The 26,072-nt window shown below is 40.7% G+C and overlaps 1 protein-coding gene and 1 pseudogene across 1 annotated transcript in view; both read right to left on the bottom strand.

The window, feature by feature from the left end:
* Positions 1–26,072, bottom strand: part of FBXO34 (F-box protein 34) — an 82,179-nt gene that overhangs the window by 41,723 nt on the left and 14,384 nt on the right. The gene's annotated exons all lie outside the window — the stretch shown is intronic.
* Positions 9,965–11,002, bottom strand: LOC102114778 (putative charged multivesicular body protein 4B-like protein CHMP4BP1; annotated as a pseudogene).

The raw sequence follows: 26,072 nt of genomic DNA, 5'->3' as shown, positions 1-26,072 counted from the left end.
AATAACAAGCTCTAATAACAGGTCTACTAGTTACCATAATTTCCAAATGGTAATCAACACAAATGGTATTTTCATGATGTCTGCAAGAACTACAATGTAGTAAGAAAATAGCTGTGATTTCTGTTGATGACAAAATCACAGGTATGGTAGTACTGCAGTGGTTAGAAATGCTACATTTCAGTCAGAGACTAGCAAAAATAAGTAACTTTTTTCTCAAATTCACAGACCTCTGAAGCTTTTAAACCATAATCATTCTCAAGCATTTAAAGAGGTACTGAGATCTCTTGGTTCAAACTCTTCATTTTAAAGATGAGGGAATTAAGGAGGAATTTGATGATATTGTTTGCCTAGAGTATCTTGATTCCAAATCAGGAATCACTGGGTATTGTTTACAGTAAACCAGTGTTTTCTTCTGAAAACCTGAACCTCAAATCTAGCAATACTTGGCAGTTACAATAGAGAGTAAAGAACAATATACTTCAAGGTAAGAAAATCTATTATAGTTTCTATGTGCAACTCAGTTTCATCATCTGTAAAATAAAGATAACTGACTATGGAAGAACCTTAACATGAAAACCAAATTTTAAAATCCATGTTAAGTACTACAGCGAGGCAATGAATTACATGAGAAATTGGATAAGTTATTCTTTTTCCTTAGTGTACTTTAAGTATCATCAAATACTATTTCATACATTAAATATCTTTAAAACTATCCAGTAGATCTCCTGAAAAACAAACTGACTTTAGTAATAAGCTTCTTCAAATGAAAAATATGTTTAGAACAAAAAACTAGCTTTGGAGTCAGATATGTGCCTGTAATAAGATATATGCCTGCTATTCTAAGCAAAATGCTTGTTTTCTCTGACCCTCTATATTAGCCTGTTCTCGCACTACTAATCACAATCATAGCAGAAGGTGAATGAGGTGCAAAGTCACATCTTACATGGCAGCAGGCAAGAGAGCTTGTGCAGGGGAATCCCATTTATAAAACCATGAGATCTCGTGAGACTTACTCACTACCACGAGGAGAACAGTATGGGAGAAACCTGCCCTCATGATTCAATTATCTCCACCTGGCCCTACCCTTGACACATGGGGATTATTACAATTCAAGGTGAGATTTGGGTGGGGGCACAGCCAAACCATCTCATCCTCCATTTCTGAATCAGTAAAATGGGAATAAATGCTAACAGTCATATGAGATTGCCATGAAGGTCATTAAATGCCAGTCCCCTTCTCTTAAAGGTATCCATGAGAAATAATATAATTTAGAGGTAACCTCCTAAAGCAACAAGGAAACTTTTCTAATTTCTGCATTATATTTACTTTTTCCTCCATCACTTGATAAAGTTATTTTAAATCAGAATAAAGTAGGACACAAAAAAACCTTTGCTCATGTCAGTACGTTATCTCTCAGCAACTTAAACACTCAAACCGCCGGTCATTCTTTCTACCTGGTTTATAAAGAAATTACACAGTAAAGATGTGCAGTGAAGGAAAGGGATAATAACCAAATTTCTAAACCAGACAGAAGTAAATAAACATTTGGAGGACAAGAGTCACACAAAATAATTTAACAGCTTATGTGTTTAATCACAGAAGTGGGGGGAAAAAATGCCAACAGCAGCAAGGCCACTCACCTTCTTCCCACACATCGTTTTGCCTGCCTCCAAGAAAAGAATTCAAAGAGGTCCACTCTAGGCAAGTTACAGTGACAAATATGCAAACACATTTTAGTTGACCAGAAAAAACATACAGAAAATATAGTAGGTAGTCCAGATAACACAAAAGGCTAGTAGTACAAAGCAGATCTGCTAAACAGAGGGACGGAAAAAAGAACCATTATCTGTCATGCCCTCCTGTCACACCCTTTTATTTGTAGCCATAACTGCAAGCTGTTTTAAAGACAATGGCAATGGATGAAGGGTACCTTCATGCTGTGCCAAAGTACACATACACAGCAATTCAGAACAATCAGTCTTGCTTTCATGAGAGCAAAGGGTGCAGCCAAATGAAATGGGTGGATACCATATTAAACAATCTCAGAATTAACTAATAGGATATAGGAAAAAATTATTCCAATGCAGATGCTAAGTTCTCTTCCTCCTTTACACAATAAAATTTTTTACTATTTGAAAAGCACTACTTGAGAAAGGTTTCCATTTACTAAGACCTAAATATGGCCTGTTTTTGTTTTTGTTTTTGAGATGGAGTCTCACTTTGTCACCCAGGCTGAACTGCAGTGGTGCAATCTCAGCTCACTGCAACCTCCACCTCCCAGGTTCAACTAATTCTCCTGCCTCAGCCTCCCAAGCAGCTGGGATTACAGACATGTGCCACCATATCTGGCTAATTTTTGTATTTTTAGTAGAGACGGGGTTTCACCATGTTGGCCAGGCTGGTCTCATCTCCTGACCTCAAGTGATCTGCCCCCTCAGCCTCCCAAAGTGTTGGGATTACACGAGTGAGCCACCACACCCAGCCAGCCTGTTTTTAAACAAAGGTTTGAAAGACCACGTACCATTTCCTTGTATAATCTGTTAAAATATATGCACTGGATGCTGGATTTGACATCATGTAATTTCAAAATGATGCTGTGTAGAAATGACTTTAGTGGAAACCTTTAAAAACATGTAATCATTGTGACTCTAAAGAAAACCACTTGTTTCACAAAGTGCAAACTGAATGAAGCCAACAAGTAACAACATAAAGTCTAATGTGTGGTTTGTTGTGGGTTTCTACTGCTTTTATTCCTTAGGAAACAAATTATTCTCCATATGGTTTCCCTGACTCCATTTTCCCTAATCATAATGAAGTCCAAAACATTAAGCAATTAAGCAACTTTTTGGAAGTTTAGTGTTCACATAACTCAACTCCATGGCTTACTACGAGCTGAGCATAAACTCAAATTGTTTTTTTTTTTTTAATGATTGGGAAAAGAGGAGGACTATGTATTACATACATGCACACATACTTAAGTAGGCCTTTAAGCTAGAATGTAAAGTTCAGTTGATCAAACATTGAACTAACTACTTTACTACTAGACCACACAGGTTTAAAATGTGATACTTTGTCATTGTGGCTCTGCTGACAGGCTTCAGGGCAAAAATCAGAAAGGAGATGAAAAACCAGCCTCAAAATTGATAAATTACGACTTTACAGCCAAATCAATGTAGCCTTATACATAGATACAGTACTTGCAGTAATGGGGATAAATATAGGAGATAAAATTCAGATCAGGAAAAATCCTGCTATTGAAGCTGATTCAGTAAAAATTTTTGTAATGTAATTTTATTGCTGACTTTCCCCCTCCCCTGTACGACTCCTATTGTAGAGGCTTCTTTTAAGGCTTTTTTTTTTTTTTTTTTTAAGGAATGCAGTGGCACTATCTTGGCTCACAACCTCTGCCTCCTGGGTTCAAGCTATTCTGCCTCAGCCTCCCAAGTAGCTGGGGACTACAGACATGCACTATCACACCTGGCTAATTGGTGTGTTTTTTGGTGGAAATGGAGTTTCACTATATAGCCCAGGCTGGTCTCTAACTCCTGACCTCAAGTGATCCACTCACCTCAGCCACACCACTCACCGTGCCCGAACTAAGACTCCTTCTTTTTTTTTTTTTTTTTTTTTTTTGAGATGGAGTCATGCTCTGTCATCAGGCTGGAGTGTAGTGGGGCGATCTCGGCTCACTGCAACCTCCACCTCCTGGGTTCAAGCCATTACTTCCCCCTGCCTCAGCTTCCTGAGTAGCTGGGACTACAGGCGCGCACCACCATGCCAGGTTAATTTTTTGTATTTTAGTAGAGACAGGGTTTCACCATGTTGGCCAGGATGGTCTCGATCTCCTGACCTCGTGATCCACCCCCCTTGACCTCCCAAAGCGTTGGGATTATAGGCATGAGCCACAAGGCCCAGCCAACACTCGTTTTTGAAATAGTCTTTTTCAGTTGCAATTCTAATGCACTAATTAGGATGTTTATTTGAGGTTAAATGCTGGTGTGAGAGAAATCTATTGCTCAAACTAAACTGAAAGGGAAGTTGATTGAAAGCGGAGTTCGGCAACTCCTGCCCTAATGTACTCAAGAATAGGAACAGACTATGATAATTTTCACCAAAAAGTACAAAAACAAAATAGGTTAAAAACACATTTTAAATAAATCTTTTTTAAAAAGATTTTGAAAAACCAAACCTGTCTTATAGAGCTCCAAACCTAGAAAGATTATTACAATAAAAATGGGCTAGGTTGGGTTGGGCACAATGGCTCAAGCCTATAATCAACACTTTGGGAGACAGGCGGGAGGATCACTTGAGGCCAGGAGTTCAAAACCAGCCTGGAAAACACAGCAAGACCTCGTCTCTACTAAAAATGTAAAAATTAGCAGGACACGGTGGTATGCACTTGCGGTCCCAGTTACTCCAGAGGCTGAGGCAGAGGATCACCTGAGCCCCGGAGTTTGACCTTGCAATGAGCCAAGATCATGCCACTGCACTCCAGCCTGAGTGACAGAGCAAGACCTTGTCTCAAAAAAGGAAAAGCGGGGTGGGGGACTGGCTGGGTGCTACAGCTAGCTCATGCCTATAATCCCAGCATTCTGAGGCTGAAGAGGACTGTTTGAGGCCAGGAGTTTGATACCAGCCTGAGCCACACAGTGAGATCCTGTCTCTACAAAAAATTTTAAAAATTAAAAAAGAAGTAAAAGAGAAAGATTTTCAAGGATGAGAATAACCATGATGATGTTAATGAGTTGAAGAGCTGATGTTTCAAGTACTGAAAATAATCTGCTATTCCTAACATAAAAAGTACAGCACTCAATACATGGTAGAGTTTTTACTGTTTTTAATGATAGAAATCAGGTTACCATAGTAAAAGCTAAAATCACAAGCATAAACATAGACTTAGAGCTAGTTTCACTAGAATTAAGATATATGCTAACTCACACTAAACAATTTCATCACTTTAACAGCATACATGTCACTGTAACTAAGCAATAAATCCAAACGCTATTCTTTCCCCGTATCAGATGGCTTATTTCTGATTTAAAATCACTATCACAAGGGACACAAAACAGAGGGCTTCCCAGTAAGTCTGGTGAAACAACTCTTCTTTACATCAGTCCCAGAAGATCCATATAAATCACAGTAACCAACGGGAACTGAAACTGACTCTCTATTCACCTCCCTTGCATCTGAACTCTCTCATTTCTTCTTAGGCAGTAACATGGTCCTGGTACACATGGCTTCCTGGCCTCCACACTCACAACACTTGTCTGAACCCGCTGAATTCACAACATCATTCTCCCTTTCACAAAAGTTATTCTTTTTATTAAGAGGGAGTGGGAAGCAAAATGAGGACGAAAATTAAGGGTTTTTTTAAAGAAAGAATATAAAGAAAGAAAAGCATGTTCCCATAAATTCCCAGAAACTTTACAACTATTTAAAAAAAAAAAAAAAAAGATAAGAATGGGAGGGGGGAGTTGTCCTAGCTACCAAATTCTACTTTGTGATACCTGATAAAAGCTGGTCTACTTAGTAAATTATGATATCATGACCTTAGATATACCCATTTACACAAAGAAGACTCTCTCTCCTCCCCAAATTTTTAAGGCAAAATAGCATCTTAATTCCTCCTATAAAGCCTGGATTCTGCCCTAAGAGAAGCTACATCTTAGTTCTATGGCCTTGGGCATGTCACTATTTCTGAGTCTGACATTTCATAGAGCTGTGATGAGGGTTAGATTACTTAGCACAGTATCCAGCTGATACTATAATTACGCAGGTTCACCCTGTGTACTTTGTTCAAAGCAAATCAAAATTAATGCTCACTCTTGCATCATCTTTTTTCACAGCTGACAATTCTTATAATGGTGCTAACACAGTGAAGTACTCAAAATTTAAATAGCCCATGCTTAAAAACAAAGCCTGTAAAGAGAAATTAATGCACATTAAAACATACTATTCTGTTTTCAGAATTTATTCCAGAAGAGAAACTATCTTTGCCTAAATTAAAGATCTTTAGGGCGCAAAACACTGGTGGCAAGAGTTGCTCACCTCAGCAGTATTCAATCCCGTATCGGCTGACAAGCCCTGACAACTATTAGCCTCTTTACTACTTCCACTATTCACCAAAAAAAGGAAACACATCTAGTGCAAACCAAAAGCAAGTCCCTAATTCTTTCCTGCATTTGCCCCAAAACTACTTACATTAGATTTTAAAAGATTTTCCAAAGAAAACAAAATTTCTTAGTCTTTAACCAATTCTTCTCTAAACCCAGGAAACATCATAAAACTTGTTTCTGTATCTAGTAAAGAAGCACTTAGCACTACTTTCTAATTATAAAGCCTACTCTAGCCACAGAGTCTATGAGTAAAATAGCTACTAAAGGAGTTTAAAAGACTTGAAAAGACTCCTATATCTCCATACTTCCCTGCCCCCAAACAAGATAATACAGGCCAAGTTTAGTGGCTCACACCAGTAATCCTAGCACTTTGGGAGACCAAGGCAGGAGGACTGCTTGAGGCCAGGCATTCCAGACCAACCTGGGCAACATGGTGAGACCTTGCCTCAATTAAAAAAAAAAAAAAAAAAAGACTACACAGTCACTTGATGAGAGCAAAGCTATTTAAAAATTTCTATCCTGTTAACTGCCTAACATCATACAAACTTTCTACACAACCAGGCGAGGCAAACTAACAGATGACAATTATCCCAGGTCCAAATCTACCTATCTGCTTATCTCTATACAGCTGAAGAGAAATATATTCCAAAAAATTACCTCCATGTAATGTCCTGCTATTCAAACCTAGAAGTTTAGTTGGAATACTCCTATCAGTAAACTGTCTTGAGGTCTCATAAAAGAAACTATCACTTAAGGAGCCAGGACTGCTGCTTTATTTTTGTTCTCAATCGACTTTACACATGTAATTTTGCAACCAGTTTGTGTTTCCTTGCTGCTAGGGCTGTATCTGCATCTTTTGGAGAGTCTCCTTATTTGGTCCCAGTTCCCTATGGCCTCTGATCTGCTGCTCTGCCTTGCTGGTAATCCAATTATCATTCTTCCTATATGCTTAAAACTGATCTAATGCCTATCTTCTGAACTGTACTATTTGCCAGACAGGGACCAGAGTAGGCATGGGGAGGGGAGCCAAGGAAAAGCAGACTGTGGTATGGTACACGTGACATGACTCACCTGTTCTAACTGTTCCATAACCTGTCCTGACCAAGTGGCTCAGATAATACTGCCTGGCTCACTTTGAAAGACTTGTTCTTGATCCCAACCTAACCCATTACACTGGGCATGACATTCCTGGCCATGTGCCTTGTCCCTAAAACTTCCTACTGAAAATAGCAGAGTTTCACAATTAATTATGGCCATACTTACAGAAAAGGAAATTAACATTCAAGTCTCCTCCCTAGATACTTTCTCACTCAAGACCTACCAAAGGCCACCGATGTAAACACAGCAATGCCCTTATTTTACAGACGAGAAAACTATGGTACTTCACTATCTTCACATTTAAGAAAGTAAAACTAGGCCGGGCGCGGTGGCTCAAGCCTGTAATCCCAGCACTTTGGGAGGCCGAGGCGGGCGGATCACAAGGTCAGGAGATCGAGACCACAGTGAAACCCCGTCTCTACTAAAAATACAAAAAATTAGCTGGGCGCGGTGGCGGGCACCTGTAGTCCCAGCTACTCAGGAGGCTGAGGCAGGAGAATGGCGTGAACCCAGGAGGCGGAGCTTGCAGTGAGCCGAGATCGCGCCACTGCACTCCAGCCTGGGCAACAGCGTGAGACTCCGTCTCAAAAAAAAAAAAAAAAAAAAAAAAAAAAGAAAGTAAAACTAACAATACTAGATACTGTATAATGTTAACAAAGAAGTTTCTCTTGTTTTTTTTTTTTTTTTTTTTTTTTGAGACAGTGTCTCACTCTGTCACCTAGGCTAGAGTGCAGTGGCACAATCACAGTTCATGGGAGCCTGCACCTCCTGGGCTCATGTGATCCTCCCACCTCAGCCTCCGGAGTAGCTAGGACTACGGGCACATGCCACCACATCTGGCTAATTTCTGAATTTCTGTTGAGATGGGGGTCTCACTATACTGCCCAGGCTGGTCTCAAACTTCTGGAGACAACCAATCCTCTCATCTCGGCCTCCCAAAGTACAGGCATGAGCCACCATGCCCAGCCAAGACGACTCTTTTTAACATTGCCCTACAGAGCTGATTTTCCTTGTTCATTATATGAAAAGCAGTCCAGTGTAGTAACAAGGAATCTGGTTTACAACTTCTAATTCACTATCATTTCACCTTATAAATTCTCCTTTACCAAAAATAAAAAGGCTACACCTTAGTGACTGGCACCATGTGCTTTTGTAGCATTTAAATCAAATCCTAAAATTTACAAAATAACTTTAGTATATTCAAAATTACAAGAATATTTAGTGTGCTCAATGGGATATAAAGCTTAATAAAAACACATTATTCATCCTAGACAAAATAATTCCTTCTGGAGAAGATACCTAAAATACTGTGTGGGAAAATGACCGACATTTCATTACAAAGACTTTTGAACTGTTTTAAATTTTACTATGTGCATATATTATATATTCTAAAACTAAGTATACCTATAGATTCAATTACCAATTTACAGGAAATACAGGACATACGAAAAAAAGTGTTGAACTGAGCCACAGATGTAATCATTAAAATCCAGACTCTGAGAAACACTAGAACAACATAGTTTCTTCTTTTTTGAGATGGAGTCTTGCTCTGTCACCCAGGCTGGAGTGCAGTGGCACAATCTCAGCTCACTGCAACCTCCGCCTCCCAGATTCAAGTGATTCTTCCGCCTCAGCCTCCTGAGCAGCTGGGACTACAGACACGTGCCACCATGGTCCCGCTAATTTTTGTATTTTTTTTTCAGTAGAGATGGGGTTTCACCATATTGGCCAGGCTAGTCTCAAATTCCTGACCTCGTGATCCACCCACCTCGGCCTCCCAAAGTGCTGGGATTACAGGCATGAGCCACTGCGCCCGGCCACAACATGGTTTCTTGAACAAAAAAAAAAATTACCAAAGAGAGGTAGTAAAATGGACTATAGACTAAAAGGTTAGACTTAAAGGTCATTATCAACCAACTGCAAGGTAGAGACTTTATATGGATCCTGATTCAAACCATTACCAAAATAACTATGACATCTGAGACAAATGGATATTTGAATACTAGATACTTGAAGATATTAAAGAATGAAGGGGTGATAATGGTATTGTGGATATATACATATGCAGATATAGTCTGTATCTTTAAAAGACAAGGATTCTTTAATATCAGTTATATATGTTATATATGTATATGTAACTCATGTTAAAGAATCCTTATCCATATATAAATATACACACACACTCATTTTAAATAATCCTTTCCCTCTTTCAAAGATACAGACTAGACTGCCAATAAAATAATATCCACTCTGGAATTTGCCTGAGAATAATTCAGGAGGAGGAAGTTGGAGGGAAATAGATCAAACAAACTTGGGCATTTGATAATTTCCCCTCCTACATGAGGAGAGTGGTTGATAACTGTTGAAGCTGAGTGATAAGTACATGAGGGTTTCTTATATGGATTCCACCTACTTTTGTTTGAAAATTTCCCTAGCAAGTTAGAAAGTCAAACATTTACAAAATATACGTAAATGAAAAATGGGTCATTTAAAAGTGATAACCACAAACTTGAATATATTTTAATATTTTCAATATTTAATATATCTATTTTAATATTTTCAATATTTATCTAATATATTTTAATATTTTAGATAACAAAAAGGAATCTGAGGACACTAAGACTCAGATCAATCTAAGGCAACAGATCGGTTTTGTTAGGTGGGGATAATGGCACTGTGGTTATGGGGGGAAAATATCTTTTTAAAAGACACATACCAACGTAATTAGAGCCAACATGACATCTCTAGAATTTGCTTTTTTTGGATTTGCAAACAGTTTATTTTACAGAAATTCAACATTATAAACAGCAGGCACTTCCCCCCACTGCCCCTCTCCTCCATCCGCCCCCGCCCGTCCCACCAGGTGCAGATCATGCTATGCAGAGAGTGAGCAGCAATGCAGTCCCACTGCTTTGGAGTGAGAGTCGAGAGCGATGGAACCTGCCTGCACCACATCCATCCTGCCTGCCGCGCACATGCACACGCCAGCTCGCTGCGCAGGCCACCAGAAACCTGGCCCAGCCCGCGCTGGACCCAGCCCACTTCTCCAAATCCTTCATGTCGTTGTCTTCCTCTTCTTTCTTCTTGGCGGGTTTTGATGGTAGGGCTATAGAGGGAACACTTGGTAGAGGGACTGTTTTGGGTCCACTGATTTCCAGCAAATTTTTGTCTAGTTCCTCCTGTTGTAGTTCTTAATTCCACCATGAGCTCATCCTCGTCAAACTTCTCTCCAAACCCTACAGGTTTCCAAATTGCTGTTGAAATCTCCTCCGCAAGTTCTTGCTGGTCAGCAATGTCCTGCGTTAACTCATCAACTTTATCGATGTCCATGTCGTCATGTGCCGCCTTCATGGCCTTGGCGGCACAGCCCACGTTCTTGAGCACCTCGTTGTTGGTGTTGGCATTCTCCAGGGCCTGCCGCTGGAACTCGATGGTTGATAATGTGCCGTCGATCTGCGCCAGCCGCTTCTCATACCTCTTCTTACGCTTCAGTGCCTGGAGGGCCGCACGCTTGTTTTTGGTGCCCTGCTTCTTGGCGGCAGTCAGCTCCTGCTCGATTTTCTTCTCCAGGAACTCCTGTTTCTTGCTTAACATCTCCTCCGTGTCCTGCAGCCGCTGGATGGCCTCCTGGGGGATCGGGCCGCCCTTGCCGGCCTTACCCGCCTCCAGTCCCGAACAGTGTCCGAAACACCTACACGGTTGCTGCTCGCCGCGCCAGCCTTCGCCACCCCCTCCAGCTCAGCTCGCTCCCAGTCCCGTCGCTCCCTGCTGCCGCAGGCCTCTCCTCCGCCTCTGCCCTTCCCAATTTGCTTTTTTTAAAAGCTGAGGACAAGAACAAGTAGGTCAAATGTAGGGGTGGGATAAAACTAACTGCTACAAACATAAGGGCTCACTGACTCTACTTCTGTGTATGTTTCCATTTCTAAAAGTAGTAATAACAGTAGCAGTAAAATAGATTTCAAGGACTTCCTCCACTCATCCAGGAGGGTAAAAAAAGAGAAATAATCCTAGTTCAAATAAGGGTCAAGTATGGGAGAAGGGGGAGGAACCACTACACCAGGGGTGTCCAATCTTTTGGCTTCCCTGGGCCACAATGGCAGAACTGTGTTGGGCCACACGGAAAATACACTAACGATATTTGGTGAGCTTAAAAAAAAATCTCAAAAAAAAAAAAAAACTCATAGTGTTTTAAGAAAGTTTACAAATTTGTGTTGGGCCGCATTCAAAGCCACCACAAGCTGCGGGTTGGACAAGCTTGCACTACACATTTAACTCACCTGAGTTTCACAAATAATCAGCAGAGGGTGTGGTGAGGGAAGTTTCAACAATGTTCCTTCACTTACTGGAAGCAAAAAAAATGTTTTGGGAAAAGAATTATTTCCTCCTGCCAGTCCTGCCCTAGACATCTATTTACAAAGAAACTTTCAACATTTCTCAAGTCCAAGAAGTGGACGGCCAGTGTTTGTTTTCTATGGAACAAAGAAAGCTTCCCTAACATCCTAAGACGTACAATTCTGATTATACATACACAGTTTCTGGGCGTGAAAACAGTTATTTTTTCATTCCCGGTTTTTTGGCTGTGCTCCAAGGTGTTGTTGTTGTTTTTTTTTTTTTTTTTTTAAATCAAGTAATCTTCAGTGAGATCCTTTCTTGGGAAGAAGTAGAGGGTTTTTCAAAGACTTTTATGAAAATATTTGCACATATACATTTTAGCATTTCATGTAATGATACCAAGTGTTCTTTGAGGTTCTAAAAAGAAAAACAATCTAAAATTACCTAATCCTGTCAAAATTTCCAACAGAGGCTATCACTACCATATGTAAATCACATAATCGTTTTTGCTAGTAAAGAGAAAGGAAAATTAACATGCTCTCAGCACTTACTATATGTTAGGCATTTAATATGTATTTTAAACCAAATCTTCCTAACAACCCTAATAGGTGGGTACTATTATTGTCCAAATATTACAGATGAGAAAACTGGGGCACCAAGAGGCTAGTAAGGTGTTAAGTAACTTAGGGCACCAAACAGTAAATAGCAGAACCAGGACTGAACCCTAGCAGTCTGACTGCAACATTTGAACTACTCTATGTTAATATTGACATAGGAGTTAAAAAGAAATTACTGGCCGGGCACGGTGGCTCATGCCTGTAATCCCAGCACTTTGGGAGGCCGAGGCAGGCAGATCACGAGGTCAAGAGATGAGACCATCCTGGCTAACACGGTGAAACCCCGTCTCTACTAAAAATACAAAAAATTAGCCGGGCGTGGTGGTGGGCGCCTGTAGGCCCAGCTACTCAGGGGGCTGAGGCAGGAGAATGGCGTGAACCTGAGAGGCGGAGCTTACAGTGAGCCGAGATCGCGCCACTGCACTCCAGCCTGGGCGACAGAGCGAGACTCCATCTCAAAAACAAAAACAAAACAAAAGAAAAAAAAAACAGGGCCGGGCGCGGTGGCTCAAGCCTGTAATCCCAGCACTTTGGGAGGCCGAGACGGGTGGATCACGAGGTCAAGAGATCGAGACCATCCTGGCTAACACGGTGAAACCCCATCTCTTTTTTTTTTTTTTTTGAGACGGAGTCTCGCTGTGTCGCCCAGGCTGGAGTGCAGTGGCCGGATCTCAGCTCACTGGAAGCTCCACCTCCCGGGTTCACGCCATTCTCCTGCCTCAGCCTCCCGAGTAGCTGGGACTACAGGCGCCCGCCACCTCGCCCGGCTAGTTTTTTGTATTTTTTTTTGGTAGAGACGGGGTTTCACCGTGTTAGCCAGGCTGGTCTCGATCTCCTGACCTCGTGATCCGCCCGTCTCGGCCTCCCAAAGTGCTGGGATTACAGGCGTGAGCCACCGCGCCTGGCCAAAACCCCATCTCTACTAAAAAATACAAAAAACTAGCCGGGCGAGGTGGCGGGCGCCTGTAGTCCCAGCTACTTGGGAGGCTGAGGCAGGAGAATGGCGTAAACCCGGGAGGTGGCGCTTGCAGTGAGCTGAGATCCGGCCACTGCACCCCAGCCTGGGCGACAGAGCAAGACTCCGTCTCAAAAAAAAAAAAAAAGAAAAAGAAAAAAGAAAAAAAAACAGAAATTACTTAGGCAGATAGGGTATGCGAGTCCTCGGTAAGGTTTTCCTTTTAATGAAAAGCAGCCCCAAATCATTTTCCTAACAAAGAGCAGCCTGTAAAATAGAGCTGCAGACATGGAAGCTGGCAGTTGTGCCAATCAGGTTCAAAATGGCGGCTCCATCTTCCCTTCTCTCTGCCAGCCACGTGTACTGTAAAGAGCAGCCAAAATGGCACCGGTCAAGGGGAAAGAACATTTGCATAATAAGATTAGGGTGGGTCTCCCTACAACTGTAGATTCTAATTTACTCCCCTAAACTACTGTTTTAAAACAAATTAAAACTGATTTATGTACTGGAGATAACCAGGTATAGTCTGAAGCTCCTTAGAACAGAACAGAAATATATGTATGGTGGGGAATAAAATACATATTTTGTAGAAGACAAATGGCTAATTAAGGTTCAAAAGTAATTCACATTGAAGAATCAGAATATTCTAGTCAAAATTTTAAATTAAAAATTGTTTTCTATGGTAGGCAGAGGAAGACTGTTTCCATTACTATAATTTTGTATAAATTATGGGCAAGTTTTTCTTTTAAAAATCAAGAACAGTGGCTGGACACCGTGGCTCATGCCTGTAATCCCAGCACTTTGGGAGCCCCAGGCAGGCAGATCACAAGGTCAGGAAAGGTCAGGAGTTCAAGATCAGCCTGGGCAATATGGTGAAACTCCATCTCCCCTAAAACTACAAAAAAAAAAAAAATTAGCCAGGTGTGGTAGCGGGCGCCTGTAATTCCAGCTACTCGGGAGGCTAAGGCAGGATAATTGCTTGAACCTGGGAGGCAGAGGTTGCAGTAAACCGAGATCGAGCCACTGTACTCCAGCCTGGGTGACACAGCTAGACTCCGTCTCAAAAAAAAAAAAGAATAGCAAAACCTACCCACTGTCTACCCCTCTACTCCTTCACTAAATTATACTTCCTGTCCAGCTATACAGTTAAAACTTTTGCCTTGCTGAATCTAATTTTAGGGATAAAGGCAGAACATACAAATTCTGCTCCAAAAAGAAGCTAAACTCTTCCTGAACTAAGTCTAAGTAGTAGAAGAGATAATTAGGAGCCAACTATGGCTTTATTTAAAATATACTTACTTTATTAAAATTAGCATTGGTTAACTTTAAAAAAAAAAAAAAGGAGGGGGGACTTGCTAAGGCTGATCTTAAACTACTGGCATTAAAAGATCCTCCCACCTCAGCCTCACAAGTAGCTGGGATTACAGGTGCAAGCCACTGTGCCTGGCAGCATTAGTTAACTTTAATGTAACATTACTGCTTCAGTCACAGCAGTCTCAATCAATCTAGTAAATCATTGGAAGGTAGAGCAAATAAAAGATAATGGTCTCTTTGTGACATTAGTATTCCACTAAGCTGTTCCTAATTTCTTTTTTACTTCAAAAAAAAATTTTTTTTTTTTTTGAGACGGAGTCTCGCTGTGTCGCCCAGGCTGGAGTGCAGTGGCTGGATCTCAGCTCACTGCAAGCTCCGCCTCCCGGGTTCACGCCATTCTCCTGCCTCAGCAAAATATTCTTTACTATAATAGGAAAGTGTTTTGTGCAGTGAAGTTCCTCTGTAAGACTGGCTGGATTTGAATTCCAGTTTCAACACTTACTAGCTAGACAAGGTGTTTAACGAAGAATCAATTTTCTGCAAGAAAAAATGGCCAAGAATATTTACCTCAGCCGGGCGCAGTGGCGCTTTGGGAGGCCGAGGTAGGCAGATCACTCGAGGCCAGGAATTCGAGACCAGCCTGGCCAACATTGCAAAACCCCATCTCTACTAAAACTACAAAAAACTAGCTGGGCATGGTGGCGCATGCCTGTAATCCCAGCTACTCGGGGGGCTGAGGCTGGAGAATCGCTTGAGCCCAGAAGGTAGAAGATGCAGTGAATCAAGATCAGGCCACTACACTCCAGCCTGGGCAACAGAGGAGACACTGTCTCAAAAAAAAAAGAATATTTACCTCATAGATCTATTATATAGAATAGATAATATTCATAAAATGCTTAGCATAAGGCCTAGTCCACATTAAGAAATAAGGCTAACTATTAATATTAACATTGTCATACCTCACTGTGCAGAAAGCTACCTCCAGTAGGAAAGGGATGTTCCATCTGGACACTAGGGAACACATTCAAACCTAGAGGTTTTTTCTATTACAGAAGGTTCCCAATTTAGGATGGTTCAACTTATGACTTTTTGACTTTATGATGGTGCAAAAGTGATATACATTCAGTAGAAACTGCACTTCAAATTTTGATCTGTTTTTCACTTTCAGTATTCAATAAAGTAAATGAGATATTCAGCACTTTATTACAAGGTAGGCTCTGTGTTAGATGATTTTATCCAACTGTTGACTAATGTACATATTCTAAGAATGTTTAAGGTAGGCTAGGCTAAGCTATGATATTTGGGAGGTTAAATATATTAAATGCGTTTGTTTTCAACTGATTTATCGGGACATAAGTCAAAGAGCGTTAACTAAACCACCACTGAAAGCAACTTTACCACAAAACCACTAGAAGACTGAGGCAGGTGATGTACTGAGCAAACCAATACTCAGTCCTTTTCCACCAACAGAATACACAGGCCTTAAACTTAGCACAGCTGTGTTTGCCCTGGTATAATTATGGAACACAGTAGTCTCCAAAAGCAAAATTTTAAAATTCCTTTTTAAATAATGGAAATAATACTTTTAAATATAAGTATTTAAAATGTAAACTATTTTACAGCTAACTTTCTTACGTTATACCCTTTCCTCTCTTCACACATATAGCAAATTTTTTTTAAGGCCAGGCATGGTGGCTCATGTCCATAATCCCAACACTCTGGGAGGCCGAGGCAGGTGGCTCACTTGAGCCCAGGAGTTCAAGACCAGCCTGGGCAATGTGGCAAAACCCTGTGGTGTGTGTGTGTACTCCCAGCTACTTGGGAGGTTGAGGTCAGAGGATCACTTGAACCTGGGAGGTCAAGACTGCAGTGTTCACACCACTGCACTCCAGCCTGGGAGACAGAGTCAGATCCTGTCTCAAAAAATAATAATTTTTTTTAGCATCTATTAGGCACCTGGAATACAATGAACTAATAGACAAAGCCCTCAAGGAACTAACATTCTGATAGTAAGAGAGACAACAGTCATAATAAGTAAATTCTACAGAGCTCTGTAGAAATAAGTAAATTCTACAGTTACCTCCTTTCAAGGATAGGTATCCTATCCTAAACAGACTAGGATAAGGAAGCTTAGAAGTGCAATCAAAGAGGGGCAGTTATAATTTTAAGTAGGGTGATCAGTACAGACTTCCTTAAGAAGGTGATAGATGAGAAAACATTTTAAGGAGGTAAGGAATGAAGATTTAGCTCAGGAATAGCATTCTAGACACAGGGAACAGCAAATGCAAATCCTAAGGAAAGCATATGCGTACCTGATTACCACCACCACCAAGACCTAACAAATAAGCAAAAATATCAGTCATTGCTGTTAAGTTTCTATATCCCTCCCTCCATACACACACAAACCTGTGCTAGGAAAAAACAAACAAACAAAAAATATCTCAGGCCGGGCGCGGTGGCTCACGCCTGTAATCCCAGCACTTTGGGACGCGGAGGCGGGCGGATCACAAGGTCAGGAGATCGAGACCACGGTGAAACCCCGTCTCTACTAAAAATACAAAAAATTAGCCGGGCGCGGTTGTGGGCGCCTGTAGTCCCAGCTACTCGGGAGGCTGAGGCAGGAGAATGGCGTGAACCCGGGAGGCGGAGCTTGCAGTGAGCCGAGATCGCGCCACTGCACTCCAGCCTGGGCGACAGAGCGAGACTCCGTCTCAAAAAAAAAAAAAAAAAAAAAAAAATCTCAATTCATAAAAATTCATTCATTCAACAAATGTTTACTGAATAACACCCACGTGCTAGGTCCCACTTTCCGTGCTAAGGATACAGAAAAGAACATGACAGGCAATACTTTCTATTCGGTCACAGGAACCTTAGCAAAGGGTCATTTACTAAGGAATACTTTTTTCTTACTCCTTATTAAGCCTTCATTGATTTAAAAAAAAAAAAAAGGCGGAGATTTACAGAAATCTGATCTCCAGATAAGTGAGATGATACTGTACTCAAAGTATCTCAAAGTCTCTATCTTCAGATTATAGATATCGGGCCCTTATAAAGTTTCTTTACCTAGTGCCACGCACAGTGGCTCACGCCTGTAATCCCACTGCTTTGGAAGTCCAAGGTGGGAAGATCCCTTGAGGTCAAAGTTCAAGACCAGCCTGGCCAACATGGCAAGGGTTAACCCCATCTCTACTAAAAACACAAAAATTAGCTGGGTGTGGTGGCGCACGCCTGTAATCCCAACTACTAGAGTGGCTGAGGCACAACAATCATCTGAACCCAGGAGCAGAGGTTTCAGCGAGCTGAGATCATGCCAATGCACCCCAGCCTGGGTGGCAGAATGAGACCCTGTCTCAAAAAAAAAAAAAAAAAAAAAAAGGCTGGTGCAGGGTGGCTCACATCTGTAATCCCAGCACTTTGGGAGGTCAAGGGGGGTGGATCACCTGAAGTCAGAAGTTCAATACCAGGCTGGCCAACATGGTGAAACCCCATCTCTACTACCAATACAAAAATTAGCCAGGTGTGGTGGCACACGCCTGTAATCCCAGCTACTTGGGAGGCTGAGGCAGGAGAATTGCTTGAACCTGGGAGACAGAGGCTGCAGTAAGGTAAGATTGTGCCACTGCACTTCAGCCTCGGTGACAGAGTGAGACTCCATTTCAAAAAAAAAAAGAAAAGTTTCTTTACCTAAAGAACTGACATTTTAGCCCGGCGTGGTGGCTCACGCCTGTAATCCCAGCACTTTGGGAGGCCGAGGTGGGTGGATCACGAAGTCAGGAGATCGAGACCATCCTGGCTAACACGGTGAAACCCTGTCTCTACTAAAAATACAAAAAATTAGCTGGGGGTGGTGGCGGGCGCCTGTAGTCCCAGCTACTCGGGAGGCTGAGGCAGGAGAATGGCGTAAACCCGGGAGGTGGAGCTTGCAGTGAGCCGAGATCGCGCCACTGCACTCCAGTCTGGGAGACACAGCAAGACTCCGTCTCAGAAAAAAAAAAAAAAAAAAAGAACTGACATTTTAAAAGTACTAACATCTACCCTCCCTCTCACCCAGAAGAGCAGAAGAGCCAAAACATTGCTATTGGGAGTCCAATCTACTATGCCACAGTACCTATGGTAGCTAACTAAGAGGTCTCTGCTATCTAAGACTTCATCAGGTGGTATGAGGAAAACATGCATATATATCCTTTCTTTTAATGTTCCCATTTCCTACTTTAAAAGTAAGTACAGGCCAAGCACAGTGGCTCACGCCTGTAACACCAACACTTTGGGAGGCAGAAGGGTCTTGAATCCCAACAGTTCAAGACCAGCCTGTGCAAAATGGCAAACCCGTATCTCTACCAAGAAAAATACAAAAATTAGCCAGGCATGGTGGCGTACGCCTGTAGTCCCAGATACTCTGGAGGCTGAGGTGTAAGGATCACTTGAGCCTAGGAGATGGAGGCTGCAGTGAGCCGTGTTGGTACCACCACACTCCAGCCTGAATGACAGAGCGAGACGCTGTCTCAAAAAAAAAAAAAAAAAAGGTAAATACAGCTTATAATACTACCCAGTGGCATAGAAAATTACTATGAAGTTTTTCCTTAAGTCCCAACCAAAAGCTCACAGAGTTGAAAATATAATTAAGGACACCTAACATTCTAGTTTTAAAAATTACAGTTTAAGCAGAATACATATTATGCAATGTATCTGAACCCATTTAGCAATCGGAGAATAAAAAGAAAATACAACAAAAAATATTACATGAAAAGAACCAAAAATATATATTACTTTCTTTTTCCCCATTAGGTTAAAGGGTACTTTAAGATCAGTTAAAAATATGTTTCTGAATGTTAAGAAATGTATGTGATAGAAAACAGGACCAAAGAAAATTAATGCTAAATTAACCTTATACATGAATTGATTTTTTTTTTCTTTTTTAAAGAAATGAGGTATTACTTTGTTACGCAGGCTGGAGAGCGGTGGTGCAATGACAGCACACTGTAACCTTCAACTCCTGGGCTCAAGCGATCCTCCCATCTCAGCCACCCCCATACAGCTGGGAATACAGGTGCACACCACTATGCCCAGCTAATATTTTTTCTAAAGATGGGGTCTCCCTATGTTGCCTAGGGTGATCTCAAACTTCTGGGCTCAAGCAATTCTCCTGCCTTGGCCTCCCAAAGCACTGTGATTACAGGTGCATGTCACAACACCTAATTTGTTGGGGTTTTTATTAGAGATGGGTTCTTGCTATGTTGTCCAGGCTGATATCCAATTCTTGGCCTCAAGCAATCCTCCCCATCTCACCTCCTGAAGTGAGGAGGCACGAGCCACTATGCTCAGCCCTAATTTACTTTTTAATTAAAAAACTCCTAAAAAATACATTATTCCCGTTTTCCTGTCAGTTTACTGTGACATGTTTATGAGTAGAAGGGTTTCTCATCGACCTTTAACCATCAGTCTTCTGTTACAATTGGCCTACATAAAATGAAAACATGCTGCATATGCTTCACCCAACTAGCATTACATTAATTAGCTGTGCAATCCATGCTTTCTAGGTATCATCAGTATGTAAGGGTAGAAGTATTTTCTCTACCTACATGTCCTATCAGGCAAATTAGAGCTACCCTCTGTCACATTTTTACCTGTGAAATTAGCAAATACAAAAATTGTGTCAGCAAGGATATGAGAAAATAAGTGTATTGTCCAACTGCAAATACTCTTTGATCCAGTAGTTCCCCTTCTAAAAATTTATCCCACAAAACACCATCTGAGGCCAGGTATGGTGGCTCATGCCTATAATCATAGCACTTTGGGAGGCCAAGGGAGGAGGATCACTTAAGGTCAGGAGTTCAAGACCAGCATGGCCAACATGATGAAACCTCCTGTCTCTACTAAAAATACAAAAAAAACTAGCCGGGCATGGTGGCAGGTACCTGTAATCACAGCTACTCAGGAGGCAGAAGCAGGAGAATCATGAACTCGGGAGGTGGAGGTTGCAGTGAGCTGAGATAGTGCCACTGCACTCCAGCCTGGGCAACAGAGATTCTGTCTCAAAATAAATAAATAAATAAAAATAAATCTGAACAAGGTTATTCACTGCAGCATTGTTTATAATGGGAAAAAAAGATAATAAAGACTGCATTTCTCAACCTCCTTTGCATTCAGATGTGGCTATGACACTACGTTCTAACTAATGAAACATAATTCAAACTGCTATGAAGTGACAACTTCTACAAACCTTCCTTTAAAAGGGTAACATAGAACCTCTGCCCTTTCATGCATCCTGCTGCTCAGAATGGGCTGCAATAGCTGGAGATCTTGCTAAGTCAATGAGGACACAGGCAGCATACACAGAGCAGTATTAGTATAGAAAAAGGCCAATCAGAAAAGTGATAGTAGGGGGTGATGACCTCACTGAACCATGCACTTAGTATCTGTGCATGTTACTGTATCCATTATGCCTCCATTTATTTTATTTATTTATTTATTTTTTGTTTTGTTTTATTTTTTTTGAAAGAAGTCTCACTCTTGTCCCCCAGGCTTGAGTGCAATGGCTCAATCTCGGCTCACTGCAACCTCCGCCTCCCAGGTTCAAACGATTCTCCTGCCTCTGCCTCCCAAGTAGCTGGGATTAAGGTGCCTGCTACCACACCCAGTTAATTTTGTATTTTTTAGTAGACAGGGGGTTTCACCATGTTGGCCAGGCTGGTCTCAAACTCCTGACCTCAGGTGATCTGCCTGCCTCCACCTCCCAAAGTGCTGGGACTACAGGCATGAGCCACCGTGTCTGGCCAAATTATGCCTCAATTTAAAAAAAGCAGAGTAAGAGAAAAACAGCACACCATGAGTGCCAGATGAGCCCTAAATCACCTACCTGAACCTTCAAGAGAAAAACACTTTGTTGTTGTTTGAGTCGCTGTTAAGTTTTCTATCACAAATACACTCTTCATATACCAATATGTAAAGAATTTTAAAACTACTGTTAGTAAAAAAAACCAAGCTAAGAGTATATAGAGTATGCTACCAAACTTGTTTCTTTTAAAAAGGTAGACAGTGGCTGGGCCTGGGGACTCACTCCTGTAATCCCAGCACTTTGGGAGTCCAAGGCAGAATAATCCTTGAGTCCAGGAGTTCGAGACCAACCTGGGAAACAAAGTGAAATTCTGTCTCTACAAAAAAAAAAACTAGCTGGACATAGTGGTGTATGCCTGTATTCCCAACTACTTGAGAGGCTGAGGTGGGAGGATTTCTTGAGCCCAGGATGTTGTGGCTACACTGAGCGGTGATCATGCCACTACACTCTAGCCTGGGGCACAGAGTGAGACCTCTTTCTTTCTGTCATATATACATACATACGTACATATGTCGAAAGAAAGAATCTTATACTGGAAGAACAGATAAGAAACTGGTAACATTGGTTGTTTCCAGAGAGGGGTAAAGTGTGCCCAACAGACAGGGGAAGGAAGAAAACTCGTCATTTTTGGCACTTTTTGTGTTTGAATCACGAGAACATATTATTCAAAAAGTAAATGTTCTTCCATCCTACTAAAATATAAACTTTCTTGAAATTGTGATATATGGAGATTTCAACGATTTGAAGGTCTGTATTAGATTTTGGTTTTGAAATACTTCCACACTAAAGTAATTACCCAAGAACTACTAGATACAAAAATAACAAAATTTAAAAATGTTGGAAGGGGGGGAAAAAAGAGAGGGCAAGAACTCTGAATCGTTTGAGAGAAAAGGGCAAGAAAACATTTTAACCAAAAAGAGAAGCTTTGGGGTCATTTTGCTGCTTGAAATATGTATTATATATCCTTTTTCTGTTTTGTTTTTTGAGACAGAGTCTCGCTCTGTCGCCCAGGCTGGAGTGCAGTGGCTCGATCTCAGTTCACTGCAACCTTCACCTCCCAGGTTCAAGCGATTCTCCTGCCTCAGCCTCTCGAGTAGCTGGGATTACAGGCATGCGCCACCATGCCTGGCTAATTTTTGTATTTTTAGTAGAGATGGAGTTTCACCACGTTGGCCAAGCTGGTCTCAAACTCCTGACCTCAAGTGATACACCCACCTCAGCCTCCCAAAGTGCTGGGATTACAGGCGTGAGCCACCATGCCCAGCCCTATATTTTTTTTTTTTAAATTTCTCATCATTTGCTCTTAGGGTAAAACAAACAAAGCAGCTAGCTAAATCAAATCGTCCAACAAGCCTTTTCTCTGATTAACTGAAGAAATCATTACAAAAGGTTCTTTCTTGCTAGAGGAATACAGTTTCTCAACCGTTACAAGTAGGATCATTTGAAAGTCTATGAATCAGATTGAAATAAAATGAGGATTTCTGAAAAATGTATCAAACAGGCCGTACATGGTTTTCTTTTCAACACTATTTTAAAATATGTGAATATAAATTCGTGCCTTTTTCATGGCATAAATAACATAACAAGAGTTATTCAAAATCTAACTACTCTTAATTAAACCATTTAATTTTGCAGTAGCCCAAGTCTTGGACTATTTTTTTTCCCAGCTATGATTAGTGTATGTAATTTTATTTTCCATTTTTTTGTACTTATTTCTATGTAATGATTATAATTTAAATACACAAAATAAAAAAAAATCCTTTTAGAAATTTCCACAAAAAAAATTTTGATTTTCCTTTTGGAAAACCTTGTTTCTCACACCAATGCCAAAAGATGACTAACCACATCATAAGGTAGAAGTCATGAAGCATAAATTATTGATCCATTCACGAGGTCAGGAGATCGAGACTATCCTGGCTAACATGGTGAAACCCCGTCTCTACTAAAAATACAAAAAAAAAACTAGCCGGGCGTGGTGGCGGGCGCCTGTAGTCTCAGCTACTTGGGAGGCTGAGGCGGGAGAATGGCGTGAACCTGGGAGGCGGAGCTTGCAGTGAGCCGAGATCACGCCACTGCACTCCAGCCTAGGAGACACAGCGAGACTCCGTCTCCAAAAAAAAAAAAAAAAAAAAAAAAAAAATTATTGATCCATACCAATTACAAGTAACTTCTTAAGCAATAAATTATATTTAAACCCACAAAGGAAACATCATTTATACCTCCTGGCTGATAGTACAGGTTGAGAATCCCTAATCCAAAAATCTGAAATCCAAACTGGTTCAAAATCCAAACTTTTTGAGCTCCAACATGATGCCACAAGTGGAAAATTCCACACCCAACCTCATGTGACAGGTCACAGTCAAAACACAGGCACACAACAATGAAGATGACAATGTTAACACAGCAAAAAAAGTGCTTATTGCCGACATGATGCAAAAGCATGATGGGCTTATTAGAGAACTAGAGCAGCATGCATTCATAACAAAACAAATCATGCTGGTTTATAAAATCAAAGAGAGACTTGTAAGACAAAAACTGTTGTTAAAGAGACAAGTGACTCCGGAGGAAATATTTTTAAAAGCCATGTAGCAGAATGCCTTGTGTTCCCTAGAGGCCCCATTTCCTGGTCCCTCAATTGATTCTGATGTTTCTTCCGGCCTTAATAAAACAAACAAACAAACAAAAAATGTCCAGAAACCTTTTAATCAAAAAATAACATCACAGGTGGAGACTGAAAGCCTAACCTTATTTGCTGATGCTGTTGCTTAACAGCAGCTACAGATATTCTGGTGATGCTATTGTGCTTAGTTACCCTGAACACATTATTATTCCACTATATTAATGGTATGTCATTCTTTTTACTGTTATTTTTTACTTTTTTCTTATACTTACGTGTGAATAAGTAAAAGAAAATGACCGCTTATCAGTAGCATATAAATTCAGTTGAGTGTGATGGTGATGCCAAATAACTACAGACTATGCACGTAAGTGACTAAGATTGTGACACCTTTGCTAACAGTTCAATGTACACAAACTTTGTTTCCTGAACAAAATTATTTAAAATGTTGTATAAAACTACCTTCAGGTTATGTGTATAAGATGTAAATGATGCTGGGTACAGTGGCTCATGCCTGTAATCCCAGGACTTTGGGAAAGAGGTGGATCACCTGAGGTCAGGAGTTCAAGACCAGCCTGGCCAACATGGTGAAACCCCATCTCTGCTAAAATACAAAAACTAGCCAGGTGTGATGGCACACCTGTAATCTCAGCTACTTGGGAGGCTGAGACAGGAGAATCGCTTGAACCCTGGAGGCGGAGGTTGCAGTGAGCCAAGATCAAGCCACTGCACTTCAGCCTGGGCGACAGAGCGAGACACTGTCTCGAAAAAAAAAAAAAAGGGTAAATGAAACATAAATGAATTGTTTCAACATGGGTCCTATCTCCAAGATATCTCATTGTGTATATGTGAATATTCCAAATTCCAAAAAAAATCCAAAATCCAAACCACTTCTGGTCCCAAGCATGTAAGATAAGAGATATTCAACATGTAGTACAAACATCAAATTGTTTTGAACAGGGTTGGAACAAACAAAATCACTTATCCTTTAAAAATCCTTAGTAACTAGTGTGGAAAATTCGTGAGGGGCTTACAATCATTAACCCTATCAGAGTAAATGCTCCTGACGGCAAAGACTACACTTTCCAATACAGTTATGTGTATTATTCTATAAAGCAGAATTTCAGCAACATAGACTAAAGGAATATTCAAATGTAGAAGACTCAAAGTAGGCACACTATTAGTATTTGGTAAGTAAATTGAACAGGAGTTTAAAAACAAATACAATGCACAAGGAAATAAAATTAAGCATTATTTCAAGATATCTACACTACAGCCGTACAATGCAAATGACAAATGTCTTGAAGAAGGCCAAAAATTACACCGAGGTTCATTAATGAAGGCTTGATATGGTTTTCTTCTAAAGGGAAAAAAACTAAGTTTGTGTCTGCCAAGAACACTAAATTGAATTCACGTTGAATCTTCAAGAATATCACTGCTACTTTAACAAACCAAGAAGTCTAACATCCTTTAAAAGTAGAAAGATGGGAAATTACACTCATTTTTTACAAATTGGGAAGGGAAAGAGGTAGAGATTAATTTTCTCTTCTAAGTTATCAATTTGGAAGGGAAAAAAATGAACTAATCAAATTTTCATACAGTATTATCCATGAATACTAAATAAGCAGTATAAATACAAGCACAGGCGTTACTCAAATTCAATTCTAACCAATTTTGACTGAATATCTGACTTATGCAAGACTGAACTTATGCAAGAGTCCAAAATCTTAACACTTTAAACAGGAATTCTCACTGGATTATGACTTCAGTAACACCAACATGTATTTAAATCATAGCCATTAAACATGAGAAACATGAACAAGTGTTCAGTTCAACAAGTGTTCACTTAAAGGAAAACTTGAAACACCTGAAAAGACCTTTAATGAAATAAAACTGGAATGTTTAAGTAGACCAACAAATGAGCTGGCAGGAAGATTTTAATTGCTAAAACTGTTATCTTTTAAAGAGGCATGTTCTCCTTCTTGTTATGTCCCTTAAAAGGGGATGGCAGAAATCCCATGAAATGTTCATAAAGGAATTTTTTTTTTTTTTTTAAGAGATAGGGTCTCACTATGTTGCCAATGCTGGACAGCAGTGGTTATTCACAGGCACAATCCCACTACTGATCAGCATGGGAGTTTTGACCTGCTCCGTTTCCGACCTGGAGACCTCCCTTCACCCCTCCTTA

This window comes from Macaca fascicularis, chromosome 7 (genome assembly GCF_037993035.2).
Source record: "Macaca fascicularis isolate 582-1 chromosome 7, T2T-MFA8v1.1".
NCBI classification, from domain to species: domain Eukaryota; kingdom Metazoa; phylum Chordata; class Mammalia; order Primates; family Cercopithecidae; genus Macaca; species Macaca fascicularis.
The sequence above is the reverse complement of the archived record's forward strand: the minus strand, read 5'-3'. Positions and strand labels throughout refer to the sequence as shown.